The 19,498-nt window shown below is 37.3% G+C and overlaps 1 protein-coding gene across 2 annotated transcripts in view; it reads left to right on the top strand.

Moving 5' to 3' along the window:
• Positions 1-19,498, top strand: part of MMRN1 (multimerin 1) — a 104,644-nt gene that overhangs the window by 22,563 nt on the left and 62,583 nt on the right. The gene's annotated exons all lie outside the window — the stretch shown is intronic.

Below are 19,498 nucleotides of genomic sequence, written 5' to 3'. Positions count from 1 at the left end.
GTGAACAGATTTAAAAATTTAAACAGTCTGGTGCTGTGGAAATTAAACAGTTATCAAGAACACACCAAGCATAGATGGATTGGAATCCTGGCTCCCGTACTGTCTAGATCCTTGACTTGAGCAAGTCAAGTGATGTTCCTGAATCTAAGTTTCTTCATTTGTAAAATACAGATAGGAAATACAGATAAAAACACAAACTTTGCAGGGTTATCATGCAAGATTCAAAGTAATGAAATGTGCTTAGACACATACTTCTCACAGAATGGGTGCTCAACAAATCATATTTTACTAGTACTGTTATACTGAGTTATGCTATTATTATTAATGTGTTGATTAGAAAGGCCAATTTTTCAAATTGATTTTGATTTAAAATTAGAGAAAATTCAATTTGAATTGTTGAAACAAAACAATAAAACAAAGCTTAAAATAGTATCATTAAAGAAGACTTTTTTAAAAGGCCCAAAAAACAAGAACAAAACACTGAGAAATGCAAGTCAATGTTCTATTCATTTATTGTCCAAAATTATTTCTATGTTTGGAATACTAGATGTTTAGCATTATGAAATTAAACTTTCAAATATCTTTTGCTTATAATAAAAATTTCAAGACACCAAATAATGCCTTGGAAGCTTGAGTTAAATACCTGACTATATAAACTAATTCAAGTTAATAATAGCAACTTACACCTGCTATATGAAAGGCATTGTGTTAATGATATAAAGATGTTCTTGATATAAAGATGAGGACACACTGGGAATATAAACCAATAGATTTGTATTTATTTAATTCCATTTTCACTGTATTTCAAAGGTTATAGAATTTTTTAAATATGGAAGTAAATGTGATTTTAACTAAAAACATTAACTTGGAATGGAGAACATGCCAATGTACTATAAAATAAACACTACAGATTACAAAATGTTTAACTTGGGATGGATATACTTTGTCTATAACAGACATTTTAACAGATATAAATTAAACTTTCTCACATTTATGAACAACAGAATATGGACTATCAAATAATAGTAAAATGTAAACTATTGAGAGTCATAGTCACTTATAAAATCATCTCTATTAATATTTTGTAATATTCTATGATTTATTTTTTTTAAATAAGTTGTATAGAAAGCACTCATAGAAAATGACTTGAACTTTTTAGAGATGTGTGTCAAGATTTTTCAATAGACTAGTAAATACAACCAAAAGAAAAACGAAACAGTTCTAGTTAAAATACTTTTTAAAGTTTTACATGGCATATAGAAATGGCATATAGTTGTTTCATAATTAGAAGTAGTAATTGATAACTTGATGAATACTAGATACATGCTAATTGTTTTACCCAGAGACCTCACTGTCAAAGCTTATGAACACCTACTTATTTGATGATTTTTATATATTGCCTATTATGTGCCTAACATTGTACTGATCTCTGGGGAAATCGAGAATTTTTAAAATAATTCCTGCTTCCAAGGAATATTTTCTATAAAAAGTAAGCACCAACATGTCTCAGATTTTTAAAAATTCACTATATGTTAGGAAGAAACAAGACATTAAAGTTATAACCTGCTGAGCTGAACTCCATCCCTTGGATTTTCCAATGACAATAATCTTATTTCTGGGGCTCCCCAGGTGGCTTTAGAGGTAAAGGACCCTCCTGCCAGTGCAGGAGATGCAAGAGATGCAGGTTTGATCCCTGGGTTGGGAGAACCCCCTGGAGAAGATAAAGGCAACCCACTCCAGTATTCCTGCCTGGAGAAACCCATGGAAAGAGGAGCCTGGCAGAGTACAGTCCATAGGGTTGCACAGTCAGACATGACTGAAGCACCTTAGCACACATGTACTTAGAGAGTCTTGAACAAACTCCAGGAGACAGTGGAGGACTGAAAAACAACAACTTAGAAAGTCTACATCCTGAAGTCCTGGAGAGCTGAGGTTCTATTTCATTTTGGCTGAACCATGCAGCATGCAGGATCTCAGTTCCCCAACCAGAGGTGAAACTCTCTGCATTGGAGCACCGAGTTATACACCACTGGACCACCAGGGAGGTCCTGAGGTTTCCTTTTGGTAAACTTTTCATTAAGTCCCAGACTTCTTACTCACTAAGCCATGCAATTGATAATGGTTTAGAGAAAATTTAGGCCCATCTCTTATGGACACAGTGCTGATGAAAGAAACCTTAACAAGGTCAAAAGAGATCTTTCATATTTTCATTTGATTAACAAACAATAATAGTAGCAAACACTTTATGGTATTTTCCCTAGTACTGTACTATTCTGAGTGTGTGTATATGTGTGTGTGTATACATGAAAATACATAATTTTCAATCCTTTAAACATCGCTGTAATTCTATGAAGATTCTTTTACTATTTCATTATGGAGAGATTAAGAAACTTAACCAGGGTCACTTAGCTAGTAAATTGCAGGGCGAAAATGCAAACCCAGGCTGACTGTCTTCAGAGACAAAGCATTCTATCCCTACATTATACTCCCTCAGCGAACACAGTCTACTATCCTAACTGGAAAAAACAAGTGGCCAGTATATTTTCCCACTTCTGAGGCTTCAGTGGCTCCATATTCTTTGCTCCATAATAGGGTCCAGACTCATTACCCAGTCAGTCACACAATACCATCCTTGACCTGGCTCTCGCCTATCTCCCCAGCCTCATCTTCTGTCACTTTCTGGCCACTAAAACGTGTAGTTTTCTAGTCCACAGTATACTTTGTTAAACCCATCTCTGGTCCCTGTTTGTACTTCTGGCTAGCATAGTCTTATTTTCCTATTACCTACTTCTTTTATACCTAATAACAATACCTCCAGGAAGCCTTCTCAGACTCAGTCAGGTGGGCTCTCTGACTGTACATATATTCTGAATTCTTTCGCCACACTTACAGTGGTGTATTATAATTATATATCTGATCTCCTTGCATTTAGGGACATATTTTCATTGCTAGTAAAGTATTTGGTTTATAATAAGTACACAATATTTAATGAACTGAATGTAAAGTTTATGGATCCATATGTGAATATATAAACAAATCCTTCCTAAAGAATTATTATTTCTGTATAAGAAAACCTGATTGACTGGAGATAATCTCATCTTTAGCTTTTGGGGGTTTTCCCCTACTACTCTTGGAATTTTATAGTAATTCCACTTAAAAGGAATAGTTACATCAGTAGAATTTTTCTGGCATGTTCTTGTCTCATCTTGTATTTTGTCTCATCTTAGCACCACAGAACTCCTGGCCCCACCAAAGTTGTGGTTTCCTGTCTAGCACAACGGAGGTTGGTCAGTGACCAAGCACTTTTAAACAGGCAGGATAAAAAGGAGAAATTAGAATTAGTGTATCTATGCAGTGAGCCAATATTTGCTGAGGACTAATACAGGCTACAGTTGCTGGGGTAGCAAAGAGTCAGACGTGACTGAGCAACTAACACTTTCAGCTTTCAATACGTCCCCAGCATTGTGCTTGTGCTGAGAGTAAAACAGTGAAAACAAACTCCCACCTGCTCTGCCCTCATGGAACCTGCAGTCCAGGAGGGCATGGGGAGGAAAAAAGACTGCATCACAAATACTGATGTGGAATCAAAATGGGGACCAACATTCTGAATGAAGATATGTTCATTCAGAACATATCAAAATGAGATATCAAGAGCCATCAGCTGCCTACCTAATAACTTCTCTCACAGTCCCAACGCCTGCACATGTGTACTTGGATCTTCATCTCAGTGACTGGCTAGTTCCGTAACTGGAAACCTTTGGTGTGTCTTCTACATTTTCTCCCCTGGCCTTTATATAATCAATTGAGAAGTCTCAATGTCCTCTCCACCATCCTTCAAACCCTTAGCCTCTCTCCACCTTTACCATACCATCCCATTCTTACCACCATCATCCACCACCAATCTCTCACCGTGGCCACATTTCCACTCTTGCCTTCACACGTGTGAGATCTTTCAAACTTTTTTATTGAGTAAATTTGGTGTAGAACATTGTGTGTTTGACATAGAACTCGGCTCCTCTGAGTCCCTCTGTGCCCGGCCACCCGCTCCCACCCAGGTGCTGCCAGGGCCAGGGCCACTGCGCCCGCACTGAATCCTGATAATTTTAAGCAAACTGTGGAAATGGTTTCCCTTGGCAATGTTTGACTTAGAAGTAGGCATGTGACCAGCTTTTGACCAAAGAGACACCTGGGAAAAACCACAGGGGGACCTCAAGGGAAAACTTGCCCACTCTTGACACTCGAGGTTTCTCTTCTTCTAGACATGCACTCTCTACTGTGATAGCCACTAAGCACAGGTGTCTATTTAAAATTAAATTAAGTGAAATTAAAAACTCAGTTCCTCAGTCACACTAGTTACATGGTCTAGCACTCTGTTCACCTGGGGCTAGTGGCTGCCATATGGGACAGTGTAGACACAGAGTATTTGCATTGTTGCAGAAAGTTCTATTGGATAATGCTGTGCCTGGATATTTTCAGTTTGGATTTGATGCTGAAACAGTGGTAGCCATCTGAAAAACACTGAAAAGGGCTAGGGATTGCAAGTGAAAATAGAGATAACCTGAGGTTTTGAAAAATTGTCTCCCCTGATAGCTCAGCAGGTAAAGAATCTGCCTACAATGCAGGAAACCTGGGTTCCATCCCTGGGTTGGGAAGATCTCCTGGAGAAGGGAAAGGCTACCCACTCCAGTGTTCTGGTCTGGAGAATTCTACAGACTGTATAGTCCATGGGGTCACAAAGACTTCGACACAACTGAGCGACTTTCACTTCACTTCAAGGCATTTAAACTTTTTAACTCAGGTTAATAAATTTCATTGAATGTAAGAATTCATATACTGTGATGCATTATCTTATGTACTAATAAGAAAGTATGACATTAAAGTTTTTAGATTTATCTCTTAGAGTTTTATTATATATCACTTATGCCCCTTGAAATGAAAATATAAATAAAACTGGTTTAGCTATTTCTGCTGCTGCTGTTGCTGCTAAGTCGCTTCAGTCGTGTCCGACTCTATGCGACCCCATAGACGGCAGCCTTCCAGGCTCCCCTGTCCCTGGGATTCTCCAGGCAAGAACACTGGAGTGGGTTGCCATTTCCTTCTCCAATGCAAAGCAGTAATAATACCTACTGTCTGACCAACAGTGACTAAAAGATACCATTGATTTCAAAACATATTCCTGATTTCAGAGATGTGTCTTAAAAATCGGTGAAACTTGGTATTTTGCTCACATGCTCAAATTCACTTGGTAGCTTTCTGTTACCTATAGAATAAAATTCTAAATCCTCACTATGCACACTGGGTTTGCTCATGACCCCCCATCTTTACGATCTAAATTTCCACCATGCTCCAAGTTCACTCTACTTCATTTTCTCCAGCCACAGTGGGCTTCCTTCTGGTTACTGACCATGTCAAGTTAATATTTATCTCAAGGAAATTTCCTGTTTGCTCTTGATAGAATGCTCTAACTTCAGTATTTTGAATGATGGATTCTTTTTCTTCATGCAACTCTAGCATTGGTGTCCCTCTCTCAAGCAAACCTTCTCTGACAACCCAATGTCAAATTGCCATCCTTATCACCTTTACTTTTTAAAGCATTTATTTGAAATTATTGGGTTTATTAATACAGACATCCATGTATTTTATATTTTTTCATGTCAAAAATACACCCTGTGATAATAGGAACCTTGCCCTTTTCAATTATTATTCTTTTCAGCTGCTAACATAAGTGCCATGCACATAGAAAAAGCCAAATAAAATTCTGTGGAATGACAGCTTATTGGATGGATTTGGAGTTTGAAGCAGAGATCAAGGCTAGAGACATAAGTTTGGAAAATATGAGAACTATAAAAATATGGATAATCAATTGAGGGGTTTTCTCTTTTTTTTTTAAATGAAAAGGAAAAGGGAGAGAGGGCAGAAATCAGAGCTGGCTCTGAGTTTCCCACTCTCTTGTTGCCACTGTATTTTATTTTGCATAGAGAATAGCCATAAATATTGTAAAATGTTATTGAAAAGGCCAGAAGGGAAAAGTTGACTATGAAACAAGATGAATACTTCATTTGCTGAGTTTACTGGAAACTTGATTATTTTAGAATTTCATTTGTTTACTCTTTCTAAAAGCTATATAACTTGCTTTAAGTACAAACAGGTGGCTCAAGTTAAATAAATTATGATTTCTAGTATGTCTAAGGGCTTTCCTGGTGGCTCAGTCAGTAAAGAATCTGCCCGCAACACGGGAGACCTGAGTTCAATCCCTGGGTTAGGAAGATCCCTTAGAGGAGGGCATGGCAACCCACCCCAGTATTCTTGCCTGGAGAATCTCCATGGACTGGGCAGACTGACGGGCTGCCCATGGGGTCACAAAGAGTCAGACACAACTGAGCGACTAAGCATAGCACAGTATGTCTAAAATAATAAATATGACAAGTCTTTTATTAATTAGACCACTTGTAAATATAAATTTTAAATATAATTTTAAAATTTAATGGTTTAAAATCACAAAAACTAACCATCTAATTAATTCTATTGTTTATCATAATAAGCATTTTTCTGCTTAATTCTGCAAATTCTGAGGTTTTAGATGTGAAAAATCTGGTCAGTTAAATTCAGATAACATCTTAGTCCATTCAGGCTATTATAACAAAATGAAAGACTGGGTGGCTTATAAACAACAGAAATTTATTTCTCAGTTCTGGAAGCTGGAAGCCCAGGAACAGGTTGCTAGCATGGTCAATGAGGGCTTTTTTTTCAGGTTTCTAAGTTCTCATTTTACCCCCACATGGTGGAAGGGATGAGGGATCTCTCTAGGGCTTCTGTTATAGGGGCACTAATAACTTACACCTAATAACTCCCAAAGCCCCATCTCTCAATACTATCATAATGGGCATCTGGATGTCAACAAATGGAATTGGAGGGGGACACAAACATTCAGTCTGTAACATGTGTAGTTTGCAAAGTTCTTATCAAAGGCCTAGCAGCATCCAAGGGGATTATTCTCTCATGCTGTAAATATCTAAAAGGAAACACACCATTTATGTCCTTGAGAAATAAATGTATCTACTACATTATTGCCAGTGAAAATACTAAAGTATATTCCGCATCTCAATTTTTTCTTGTTAATCATTTTCTTTTATTTCTGTGCTATTTTTACTCACTAAGTTGCTGCTGAATATATAAATACACATTGTATGATACATGCCAGATTTTAAGGAGTGCTTATGTAATCCAGGTGATGAGATGAGAAGTGTTTGTATACTTTGTTTACTTAAATATGAAGTTAATTTAAAAATGTGTTACTTGGGGGGGATGCTAAAAGAGTCAGTTTCCAGGAACAACTGGTTTAAGTATAGCATTAAGCATCACAGCATCTATTAGCCTGCCTTTCCTGAGGCTCTGCAGTTTGCACAGTGGGAAAGCCTGACACCTACTGGAGTAGAGTTTACAATATCCCTGAAACACTCAAGTCACAGGATGGGGAAAACAACAATAACATAAAATGAGGTAAAATAAAACAAATGTATGAAAAAAAGTTTAAGGTTCCTTTAATAATTGCTTCTTATAAAAATGCATATGTTATGTACCTCTTAAGAATATTCTATCATTGGCTTTACCACTTGAAAAATAGGTTTGGTCCAAAAGGCAAACTCCATGCATATCTTGGGCAGGGGGCACCCTCAGCTCATTCTCCTAAAATTTTACACTGAAAATTACTACTATTATTATTATTATTATATATACACAATAATTTGTGACTCTGAGCATATGTCATTAAAAACACAATTATATTCACTACATTGTGCCCACCATGGAAGGCAAATCAGTGGTGCCTGACAAAAGACATTCATTGCAAAGGATGGTATATAAAAGGTTTTTTTATTTTTCTTAAAACCTAAATTAACCAGAAAATGCAACTATCAGAAATTTCCTATCATCTGAGATTTTCATGATTGCCTCTCAAGATCTGTTTCAAATATTTCTATGATTCTTTTATAAAACTTCTATAATATTTTATAAAATACTTCTATAAAACTTTTATAATACTTCTATCGCAGTTTAAATATTATACAGACTTTAGAAAATGGATGGGCTATATAAAGGTATTCAGTGCAGTTCAGTCGCTCAGTCGTGTCCGACTCTTTGCGACCCCATGAATCGCAGCACGCCAACCTCCCTGTCCAACACCAACTCCCGGAGATCACTCAGACTCACGTCCATCGAGTCAGTGATGCCATCCAGCCATCTCATCCTCTGTTGTCCCCTTCTTCTTCTGCCCCCAATCCCTCCCAGCATCAAAGTCTTTTCCAATGAGTCAACTCTTCGCATGAGGTGGCCAAAGTACTGGAATTTCAGCTTTAGCATCATTCCTTCCAAAGAAATCCCAGGGCTGATCTCCTTCAGCATGGACTGGTTGGATCTCCTTGCAGTCCAAGGGACTCTCAAGAGTCTTCTCCAACACCACAGTTCAAAAGCATCAATTCTTTGGCACTCAGCCTTCTTCACAGTCCAACTCTCACATTCATACATGACTACTGGAAAAACCATAGCTTTGACCAGACGAACCTTACTCGGCAAAGGAATGTCTCTGCTTTTGAATATGCTATCTAGGCTGCTAATAACTTTTCTTCCAAGGAGTAAGTGTCTTTTAATTTCATGGCTGCAATCACCATCTGCAGTGATTTGGGAGCCCCCCAAAACAAAGTCTGACACTGTTTACACTGTTTCCCCATCTATTTCCCATGAAGTGATAGGACCGGATGTCATGATCTTCATTTTCTGAATGTTGAGCTTTAAGTCAACTTTTTCACTCTCCTCTTTTACTTTCACCAAGAGGCTCTTTAGTTCCTCTTCACTTTCTGCCATAAGGGTGGTGTCATCTGCATATCTCAGGTTATTGATATTTCTCCTGGCAATCTTGATTCCAGCTTGTGTTTCTTCCAGCCCAGCGTTTCTCATGATGTACTCTGCATATAAGTTAAATAAGCAGAGTGACAATATACAGCTTTGACATACTCCTTTTCCTATTTGGCACCAGTCTGTTGTTCCATGTCCAGTTCTAACTGCTGCTTCCTGGCCTGCATTCAGATTTCTCAAGAGGCAGGTCAGGTGGTCTGTATTCCCATCTCTTTCAGAATTTTCCACAGTTTATTGTGATCCACACAGTCAAAGGCTTTGGCATAGTCAATAAAGCAGAAATAGATGTTTTTCTGGAACTCTCTTGCTTTTTCCATGATCCAGAGGATGTTGGCAATTTGATCTCTGGTTCCTCTGCCTTTTCTAAAACCAGCTTGAACATCAGGAAGTTCACGGTTCACATATTGCTGAAGCCTGGCTTGGAGAATTTTGAGCATTACTTTACTAGCATGTGAGATGAGTGCAATTGTGCGGTAGTTTGAGCATTCTTTGGCATTGCCTTTCTTTGGAATTGGAATGCAAACTGACCTTTTCCAGTCCTGTGGCCACTGCTGAGTTTTCCAAACTTGCTGGCATATTGAGTGCAGCACTTTCACAGCATCATCTTTCAGGATTTGAAACAGCTCAACTGGAATTCCATCACCTCTACTAGTTTTGTTCGTAGTGATGCTTTCTAAGGCCCACTTGACTTCACATTCCAGGATGTCTGGCTCTAGACGAGTGATCACACCATCATGATTATCTGGGTCGTGAAGATCTTTTTGCACAGTTCTTCTGTGTATTCTTGCCACCTTTTCTTAATATCTTCTGCTTCTGTTAGGTCCATACCATTTCTGTCCTTTATCGAGCCCATCTTTGCATGAAATGTTCCCTTGATATCTCTAATTTTCTTGAAGAGCTCTCTAGTCTTTCCCATTCTGTTCTTTTCCTCTATTTCTTTGCATTGATTGCTGAAGAAGGCTTTCTTTTCTCTTCTTGCTGTTCTCTGGAACTCTGCATTCAGATGCTTATATCTTTCCTTTTCTCCTTTGCTTTTGCCTCTCTTCTTTTCACAGCTATTGGTAAGGCCTCCCCAGACAGCCATTTTGCTTTTTTGCATTTCTTTTCCATGGGGATGGTCTTGATCCCTGTCTCCTGTACAGTGTCACGAACCTCATTCCATAGTTCATCAGGCACTCTATCTATCAGATCTAGGCCCTTAAATCTATTTCTCACTTCCGTTGTATAATCATAAGGGATTTGATTTAGGTCATACCTGAATGGTCTAGCGGTTTTCCCTACTTTCTTCAATTTAAGTCTGAATTTGGTAATAAGGAGTTCATGATCTGAGCCACAGTCAGCTCCTGGTCTTGTTTTTGTTGACTGTATAGAGCTTCTCCATCTTTGGCTGAAAAGAATATAACAATCTGATTTAGGTGTTGACCATCTGGTGATGTCCATGTGTATAGTCTTCTCTTGTGTTGTTGGAAGAGGGTGTTTGCTATGACCAGAGCATTTTCTTGGCATAACTCTATTAGTCTTTGCCCTGCTTCATTCCGCGTTCCAAGCCAAAATTTGCCTGTTACTCCAGGTGTTTCTTGACTTCCTACTTTTGCATTCCAGTCCCCTATAATGAAAAGGACATCTTTTGGGGGTGTTAGTTCTAAAAGGTCTTGTAGGTCTTCATAGAACCGTTCAACTTCAGCTTCTTCAGTGTTACTGGTTGGGGCATAGACTTGGATTACTGTGATATTGAATGGTTTGCCTTGGAAATGAACAGAGATCATTCTGTTGTTTTTGAGATTGCATCCAAGAACTGCATTTCAGACTCTTTTGTTGACCATGATGGCTACTCCATTTCTTCTGAGGGATTCCTGCCTGCAGTAGTAGATAAAATGGTCATCTGAGTTAAATTCACCCATTCCAGTCCATTTTATTTCGCTGATTCCTAGAATGTTGATGTTCACTCTTGCCATCTCCTGTTTGACCACTTCCAATTTGCCTTGATTCATGGACCTGACATTCCACATTCCTATGCAATATTACTCTTTATGGCATTGGACCTTGCTTCTATCACCAGTCACATCCACAGCTGGGTATTGTTTTTGCTTTGGCTCCATCCCTTCATTCTTTCTGGAGTTATTTCTCCACTGACCTCCAGTAGCATATTGGGCACCTACTGTCCTGGGGAGTTCCTCTTTCAGTATCCTATCATTTTGCCTTTTCATACTGTTCATGGGGTTCTCAAGGCAAGAATACTGAAGTGGTTTGCCATTCCCTTCTCCAGTGGACCACATTGTGTCAGACCTCTCCACCATGACCCGCCCATCTTGGGTTGCCCTGCAGGCACGGCTTAGTTTCATGGAGTTAGACAAGGCTGTGGTCCTAGTGTGATTAGACTGACTAGTTTTCTGTGAATATGGTTTCAGTGTGTCTGCCCTCTGATGCCCTCTTGTAACACCTACCATCTGACTTGGGTTTCTCTTACCTTGGGCATGGGGTATCTCTTCATGGCTGCTCCAGCAAAGCACAGCTGCTGCTCCGTACCTTGGATGAGGAGTATCTCCTCCTGCCGCCCTTCCTGACCTTCAACGTGGAATGGCTCCTCTAGGCCCTCCTGCACCCGCACAGCCACCACTCCTTGGACATGGGGTTGCTCAGTCACGGGGTGGCTCCTCTCGGCTGCCGCCCCTGGCCTCAGACATGGGGTAGCTCTTCTCAGCCTTTCCTGCGCCGTCGCAGCCTGGCATTCTAGGCCGCTGCCCTGACCTCGGATGTGGGATAGTTCTCGGCCACCGCCTGCCCCCTGCGCTTAGTGCACTGGCTGCCGCCACCGCTATATTACACTAAAATAAAATGAACCACAATTTTTAAAATTTGAAAATAGTCATTTTCTTAAGGAGATTATTATCAAGATGGGCTTATCTTTTGGACTAACTGCCAAAACTAAATATAAAATGTCTAATGCTTTATTTGTGCTTGATTTACATAATAAGAATCTTTTCACTAAATATAAATACTTCCAAGCTCTGTTAATATTTCTTTCACATTGTATATTTCCTTTGGACTACTTTCTCTTTTGTAATTTGTGCACTACCTCTAAATCCTAATCTATTCAGTCTATGAAATTCTCTAGGTCAGAATACTGGAGTGGGTAGTCTTTACCTTCTCCAGGGGTCTTCCCAACGCAGGGATAAACCCAGGTCTCCTGCATTGCAGACAGATTCTTTACCAGCTGAGCCACAAGGGAAGCCCAATGAAAATAAAGATTCCTATAAAGATTACATAACATTTGGGAAGTATTTAGGTTCATGTCTTCTTGGGATTATAGAGACATCTGGAATATATTTCTTCTGAGAGCTAAGCTTCATCATATGCATTGAACCACAAGAATATTAATCTTTTGTATTGACCTGATATACATAAGCATTTACGGTTAAGATGAATTTATCAGGTCATTAGAGAAGAAAAAGGAGCGATCTCTACTACTGTACGAGGCAAAAAACAAAGTGGGAGATTTATACATACATATATACAGCTATATAGGTATCTATTCCCTTCATAAAAATATCCTATTGAACTCTCTGAATCATGTAGTCGTTAGCAGCAGCAGCAACTGTTTTAAATATATTAAGTCACTTAATCTCACGACAATTTGTGAGGTAGGTAACATTATTAAATTTATTGTAAATACATAGTCTCCCCAAGTACAAAATCTTATCCAATTTACAAAAGAAAATTGCATACCATTGGCTAGTTTATGGTGGGAATTTTGCTGGTTGACTTTGATTTCTAGTGTATAGTCTCAGGAATTGGTATTTTCATGGTATTGTGTCAATTCAAATCACAGGGTGTGAATATAAACCTTTAAACACTGTCTTCTATGAACAGGATGACAAGCAATTTATTAATCTGAATTTTAAGGACTAGTATAAATACATTACATTAATCTTTTTAGATTGGTGTTTTCTATTTCTTAAGAAAAATATGTGTCCTGGTCATTATTTAAATGAATCCTTTGTTGCTTCAGTCCACTCTCAACTCAGGATAAGAATGGATATGTGTGGGCCATGGTTTGGTCAGTGTGCACAGCAAACGGCAAGTGACCAACTCATGGATTTTTTAATTTAGTGTTTTCACTGGCTCCTTGGAAGACTGGATTTCTAAAATGTTTCAAAATAGAATGACTGTTTATTTACATTGCTTTTCTTAGTTCATTAACCACAAGACTTCAAGTTGTCTGAATCAAAATAGAATCTTCTTCTATCATTACTTTTTTAAGTTCTGCAAGTGCATCTCATGTTCATAAATAGCCAAAGATGTCTGCTTTTCCCTCAAACAAATCTTTTGCCTATTAACTTGGAAAATCCAAAGGATCAATACAAGCCTTTTCCAGTACATGTTGCTGCACAAAAGCAAGTTATTACCCTTAAAGAGAATCCCAAATGCAGTCTGCTGTTTGGAGGGTTAGGACCCCACAGAAAGCTCAACACTTCAAAGAAACTGCTCTCTGTTTGCCATAATCAGTCTGGAAAGGTACAAAGGATTTCTAGATTTAAGCAAAATGCTTGTCTGGGATCATTACATTGCTTTTAAACTTGCCTGTCACCATTTCACCATGCTGAATTTTCTATTTTAAAACTTATATTTTCAAATTATTCGGTTTTAAAATTATATTTACATATTTAATATCCCTTAATGAGCTTATTTCATTGGTAGCATAAACCTAATTATGAGTCACACCAGGGACTCTTTGGCTGTTGATAGTTCTCCCAATTTACACTGGATCAAAGATTGCTGGGCCATAAGCAATCTACTGATCTGCTTTTTTGCCTACTACACTATTTTAGTCAAGAAATGGTTTTACTATTAAGAGTTTTAAACAATCACTGCAGGTGATGCTGATTTACTCTCACAAACAATATCTAGCTATCTTTCTATCATCTTTTTTTTCCCCAAAAACCCAGGTTATATAGTGACAGTGGTACTTTTTTCCTGCCTCATACTGTCCCCTCCATAATCATTCAGCCAATGCTAACATAACAGACAATTTAACTGGGCTTCAGCTGAAGTTAATCATTCTCTGTAATTAGGATAATCAGTGGATTTGCATGAAAAATCTATTTTTAAAATATCCCTTTATTGTAGTCTTTAATTTTTAAATTTTTGTTACCTGTTTTTGCCAGTTCTTTGTTTCACATTATTTTTCCAAGTATCAACACACTTGAACAAAATTTGCTAACATGTCTTTTTATGTCTTTACGGAACTGAATTGTCAAACTTCTCATTCAAAAGAACCTTGCACAATAAGCTGTATAATGCTCAATTTATCTGCCTTAGATAGATGAATGACTGAGTCAGCTTTATTTGTAGAAGACCTAAATATTTCAAAGCAGATATTTAGTGACTCTGGGGAAAAATGTGCTCCTTCTTTGGTTTTTAACATTTAGGTTGATTGTTGTATTATTTTAATAATTTTAAGCAGCATAGATTTCTTATATTCTAGTGATTTGCTAACATACGTCTCATACTGATTTGAACTCATTTGTTGCTGTTCAGTTGCTCAGTTGTGTCCAACTCTTTGCAACCCCATGGACTGCAGCATGCCAGGCTTCCCTGTCCTTCACTATCTCCTGGGGTTTGCTCAAACTCATGTCTGTTGAGTCAGTGATGCCATCCAACCATCTCATCTTTTGTCTCCTCCTTCTCCTCTGCTCTCAATCTTTCCCAGCACCAGGGTTTTTTCCAATGAGTTGGCTCTTTGCACCAGGTGGTCAAAGTACTGGAGCGTCAGCATCATTCCTTCCAATGAATATTCGGGGTTGATTTCCTTTGGGGGGTTGACCGGTTTGATCTCCTTGCAATCCAAAGAACTCTCAAGCATCTCAGAAGCATCAATTCTTCGGCACTCAGCCTTCTTTATGGTCCAAATCTCATATCTGTACATGACTACTGGAAAAACTTTTATTCTATAGGCCTTTGTCAGCACAGTGATGTCTCTGCTTTTTAATATGCTGTCTAGGTGTGTCATAGCTTTCCTTCCAAGGAGCAAGCATCTCCTAATTTCGTGGCTGCCGTCACCATCCGCAGTGATTTTGAAGCTCAAGAAAATAAAGTCTGTCACTGTTCCCACTTTTTCTCCATCTATTCTCCATGAAGTGATGAGAGCAGATGCCATGATCTTAGTTTTTTGAATGTTGTTTTTAAGCCAGATTTTTCACTTTCCTTTTTCACCCTCATCAAGAGGCTCTTTTGTTTGATGTTACAGTCATGAGCTTTGCTACTCTGTAAATCATTTCTGCCTCTACCTTCAAGAAAAATAGTCTCAGTTACAAATGAGCTGGAATATGTATCTTATTATATTTATATACAGGGAAAATGATAGAAATATAAACCTAAGAATGAAAAAATCATATAATCCAATCATTCAATTATATAGTTATTGTTATTATATAGTTATTAAGTTATATAGTTATATAGTTATTAAGAACTTTCTTACAGTTTAGTATAGGATCTCTCTTATAATAAAATAACTGGTATTACAACCAGAAGTGAGGCTGATTTTTGTTTTCCCAAATAGTATCTATATATTCCAGTCTCATTCCATTAAAAATTAGAAAAATAATTTTTCAGATTTATAAGCACAGTAAAAACATTTTCCAGCCTTCTGCTTATAGCAACTAAGTTTCATCCATTTATGTTAGATAATTTTCTTTCTCATATGATTTGTTTAATAAATTATTTTTATAAAATTGCAAATAATTTTTTTGCATCTATACTCATTTAACTATTAATATTTAACTCTCCATTCCCCTACAACTTAATTTGTAACATTAATATATATCTTCAATTTAAGATTCCTTGAGGTGTGGAATATCTTTAAATATCATTTTGGATGGTTTCTGTCAGAATGTCAACTAAAAATAGGTACTTTAATAAAAGCCATTTTTGTCTGATCATGGCATTTTTGGCAAATGACCTACTTTAATGTTGTTACAGTTTCTTAGCCTCCTTGGAGAATGGTCAATTCACATTCCTCTATTATCTTATATGTTGAAGAGAGTGAGCATACATGCCTGGATATAAACAAAGTTTTTTAGAAATGGCCTTGAGAAAAGTTATAGGTACTATATGGCCTAATTGATGAGAGATGGATCAGCAGAGCAATTAACTGAATCTTTCTGTAAGGCAGGATTTATTTTTATGCTATTCTTAAAGGATACTTAAAATTGTGTGATATTTGATAAAAAATTGATTTATTTTTTAGCTTTATGTAAGAAAAGAGCATCACATGGTATTATTTCTATAACTTGCTTGCATCACAAGTTTAAGTATTGATGAATAAATCTATGTGTAAATATTTCAGAATGTATTTCACCATTCTGTGGTAAATGGACATTGAAACTACTTTTAAGCTTTGATAATTATGAATAATACTGCTATAAATACTCAGACACATGATTCCTGGTACATACGTGCTATGGTTTCTCTAAAGTGTTTATCTAACCACGGGATCAGAGGATTCCAAGTTCATTTTTACATGATATTAATACATTGGTTTTCAGAGTGGTTGTGCCACTTTATAATTCCACCAGTAGTATGTATGAGATTCCAATTCTCTATCTCCTCTGAACACATGAGACTGTCAAATCCTCAATGTTTGCTTTTTGGAGGTATAAAGTATTATTCCATTATGATCTTAATTTGCATTTTCTTGATGTTGACAAGACTGACCTTTTTACATGTATAACAGACATTAGTATCTCTTTGTATAAAATGTTTGTTCAAGTAGTTTATCCATTTTTCAGTGTTCTACTTTTTTGTCTTTATATTACTTATTGGTAGGAATTTGTTATATTTTTTGGATTTTTTTTTTGTCTTTGTCAAATATTTTCTTCTGATCCACAGTGTCTCTTTTTAGATTACTTCTGGTGCTTTCACATGAATAGAAATTTTAAAATTTTATATATTTAAGTATTTTAGTTAGTACAAAGAAAAACAAGAGGGTTATTTTTGTACTTTATATGTTACAAGATGGCTAAATTCACTCATTACCTCCAAAATATTTTTGTAAATACATCACAATCTTCCACATAAAACATGTTTTCTGCAGGTAAATATAATTTACTTATTTTCAGTCTATGTGCCTTTCTCTCTCTTATCTTGTTATACTAGAAAAGGTTCCCAAGTAGTAAAGATATTTGTCTATGCTTTCAAGAGGTTTAGAGTTTTAGCTCTTCCTTTGAGAGCTTTGACCTGTCATTTGGTTAATTTTCATATCTGGCTTAAGATAGCAGTTCAACTTCATTTGTTGGCATGTGGCTATCTATTTGTCTGGTCTTGAAAAGAGTTTTCTTTTCTCCTTTAAAGTGCTGGGCACTCTTGACAAAAATCAACAGAATATAAATGTAAAGGTTTATTTCTGGACTCTAACTTTGATCCATTGATCTCTATCTAATTAATTAAGCCAAATGCAAGTCTTAATTAATGTAGTTTTGTAGTATGCTTTGAAATTGGATAGGGTAAGTACAGAGTGCTCTATTTTTTTTCCCTCAGTATGCTTTGGCTATTCTGAGTTACTTGCATTTCCCATATGAATTTTAAGCTTAAAATTTCTGCGAAAAAGCCAGCTGGGATTTTGATCAAGATTGTGTTTAAGAGATAGGATGGCAATACTCACCAAATTGATCTAACAATGTTAAGTTTTCTAATTGGTAAACACTTTTCATTTATTTATGTCACCTTTAAGTTCTTTCCATGATATTTTGTAATTTTTGTAATTCCTTTGTTAAATGTTTCATGAGGATATGATTATTTTGATACTAATGTGAATGGAATTGCTCTCTTGGTTTCAATTTTTGAGTAGTTTCTAATGTGTATAAACAAAACTATTTCTCATATATTGCAACCTTGCTATATTTGCATATTAGCTCTAATAGTGTTTCAGTGGACTCAATTTCCTACATGCAAGAAATATGCAAATATAAGTTTTACGTCTTCCTTTTTAGTATGGATCCATTTTTTTTTACTCTTCCCCAGTTACCCTGAATAAAACCTCCAGTAAAACGTTAAAAGTTCCATCTTAAAGGCTCACTGTCATTTCCTTTTAAGAGCCTCATATAAGCGCTGAGCCGTAAGTCCAAACTTGGGAATCCCAATATGACAAAACCCTGCCATTCCCCAGAATCCACACAATTGCCATCTGGTAGTGAGTACGGCTACTCTAGGTAATACTTTCCTTCTATTTGCAGTAAATCTGTTTGCCCTTTTGATAATTCAAATTGTATATATCTTAAAATTGGTTGAAAATGTATGCTTTTATATTCCTGGTCTACCAACAAGTTTAAAGTGAAGATTATATTTTGGTCTGAAGCTCCCTTAATTTTACTAGCAATTAGTATATCATCCACATATTGAATTAAAACTCCATTAATTGGAGATCCCTGAATTCTTGGCTAAGGCTTCCCCCAAAATAGGCAGCAGCAGGGAGGGGCATGCTAAAATCCTTGTGGCAATACCATCCAAAAAATATTGCTTTATATTAGTCTCTGGATCATCCCATTCGCAGGGAAACAATTCTTGGGACTCAGGGCTATGTAGTAAAAAGCATCTTTTAAATCCAGAACTATAAACCAGCAGTAGGCTCTAGATAAAGTTCTTCACAAAGCATATGTATTTGGCACCACAGGATATATATCCTCTACAATTTGGTTAATGACTTTCAAATGTACAAAAATGACAATCTCTGATCCTGAGCTTTTGTTATTTATTTATTGGCCATGTCACATGGCTTGTAGGCTCTTAGTTCCCTGACCAGGTACTGAACCAGGATCACAGGGCTTCCCTTGTGGCTCAGCTGGTAAAGAATCCATTTGCAATGCAGGAGACCTGGGTTTTATCCCTGGGTTGGGAAGATCCCCTGGAGAAGGGAAAGGCTATCCACTCCAGTATTCTGGCCTGGAGATTGCCATGGACTATATAGTCCATGGGATCGCAAAGAGTTAGACGTGACTCAGTGACTTTCACTTTCACTTTCTTTCACACATCACAGTCCTGGAATCCTAACCAGAAGCCCGCTAGGGACCCCTGTCTGAGTTTTTGTACGAGCAGGATTGGAGGGTTATGTGGGGGTTAAGAAAGTCAGATTACTTTGCATATAAGAAATGTGGCTATCAAAGGCTTTATATTTTCCTCCACATGCTTCTTTTAAAGGCTATTGCTTTGAATTTGGAGTCCTGGCACCTGGACTAATTTTTACTACTATTGGGTCAGCCATCTTGGTTCTTACTGCCCTCCTGTCATCCCAAACATCTAGACTTTCCTTCCTGAAACTTTTCAGGAATTTCAGGTTGGTGTTTTTCTCCCAATTAGAATAGCCTGGAGAGTTTAATCTTTTTAGGATCATCTCAGTAGGACAGCATTTTATTTATCAAATTATATGAGTTTCCCTGGTAGCTCCGTTGGTAAAGAATCTGCCTGCAATGCAGGAGTCCTGGGTTCAGTCCTTGCATCGGGAAGATCCCCTGGAGGAGGGAATGGCAAACCACTCAAGTATTCTTGCCTGGAAAATCTCATGGACAGAGGAGCTTGGTAGGTTATAGCTCATGGG

Source organism: Ovis aries, chromosome 6 (genome assembly GCF_016772045.2).
Source record: "Ovis aries strain OAR_USU_Benz2616 breed Rambouillet chromosome 6, ARS-UI_Ramb_v3.0, whole genome shotgun sequence".
NCBI classification, from domain to species: Eukaryota; Metazoa; Chordata; class Mammalia; order Artiodactyla; family Bovidae; genus Ovis; species Ovis aries.
This window is presented reverse-complemented; position numbering and strand designations above follow the sequence as displayed.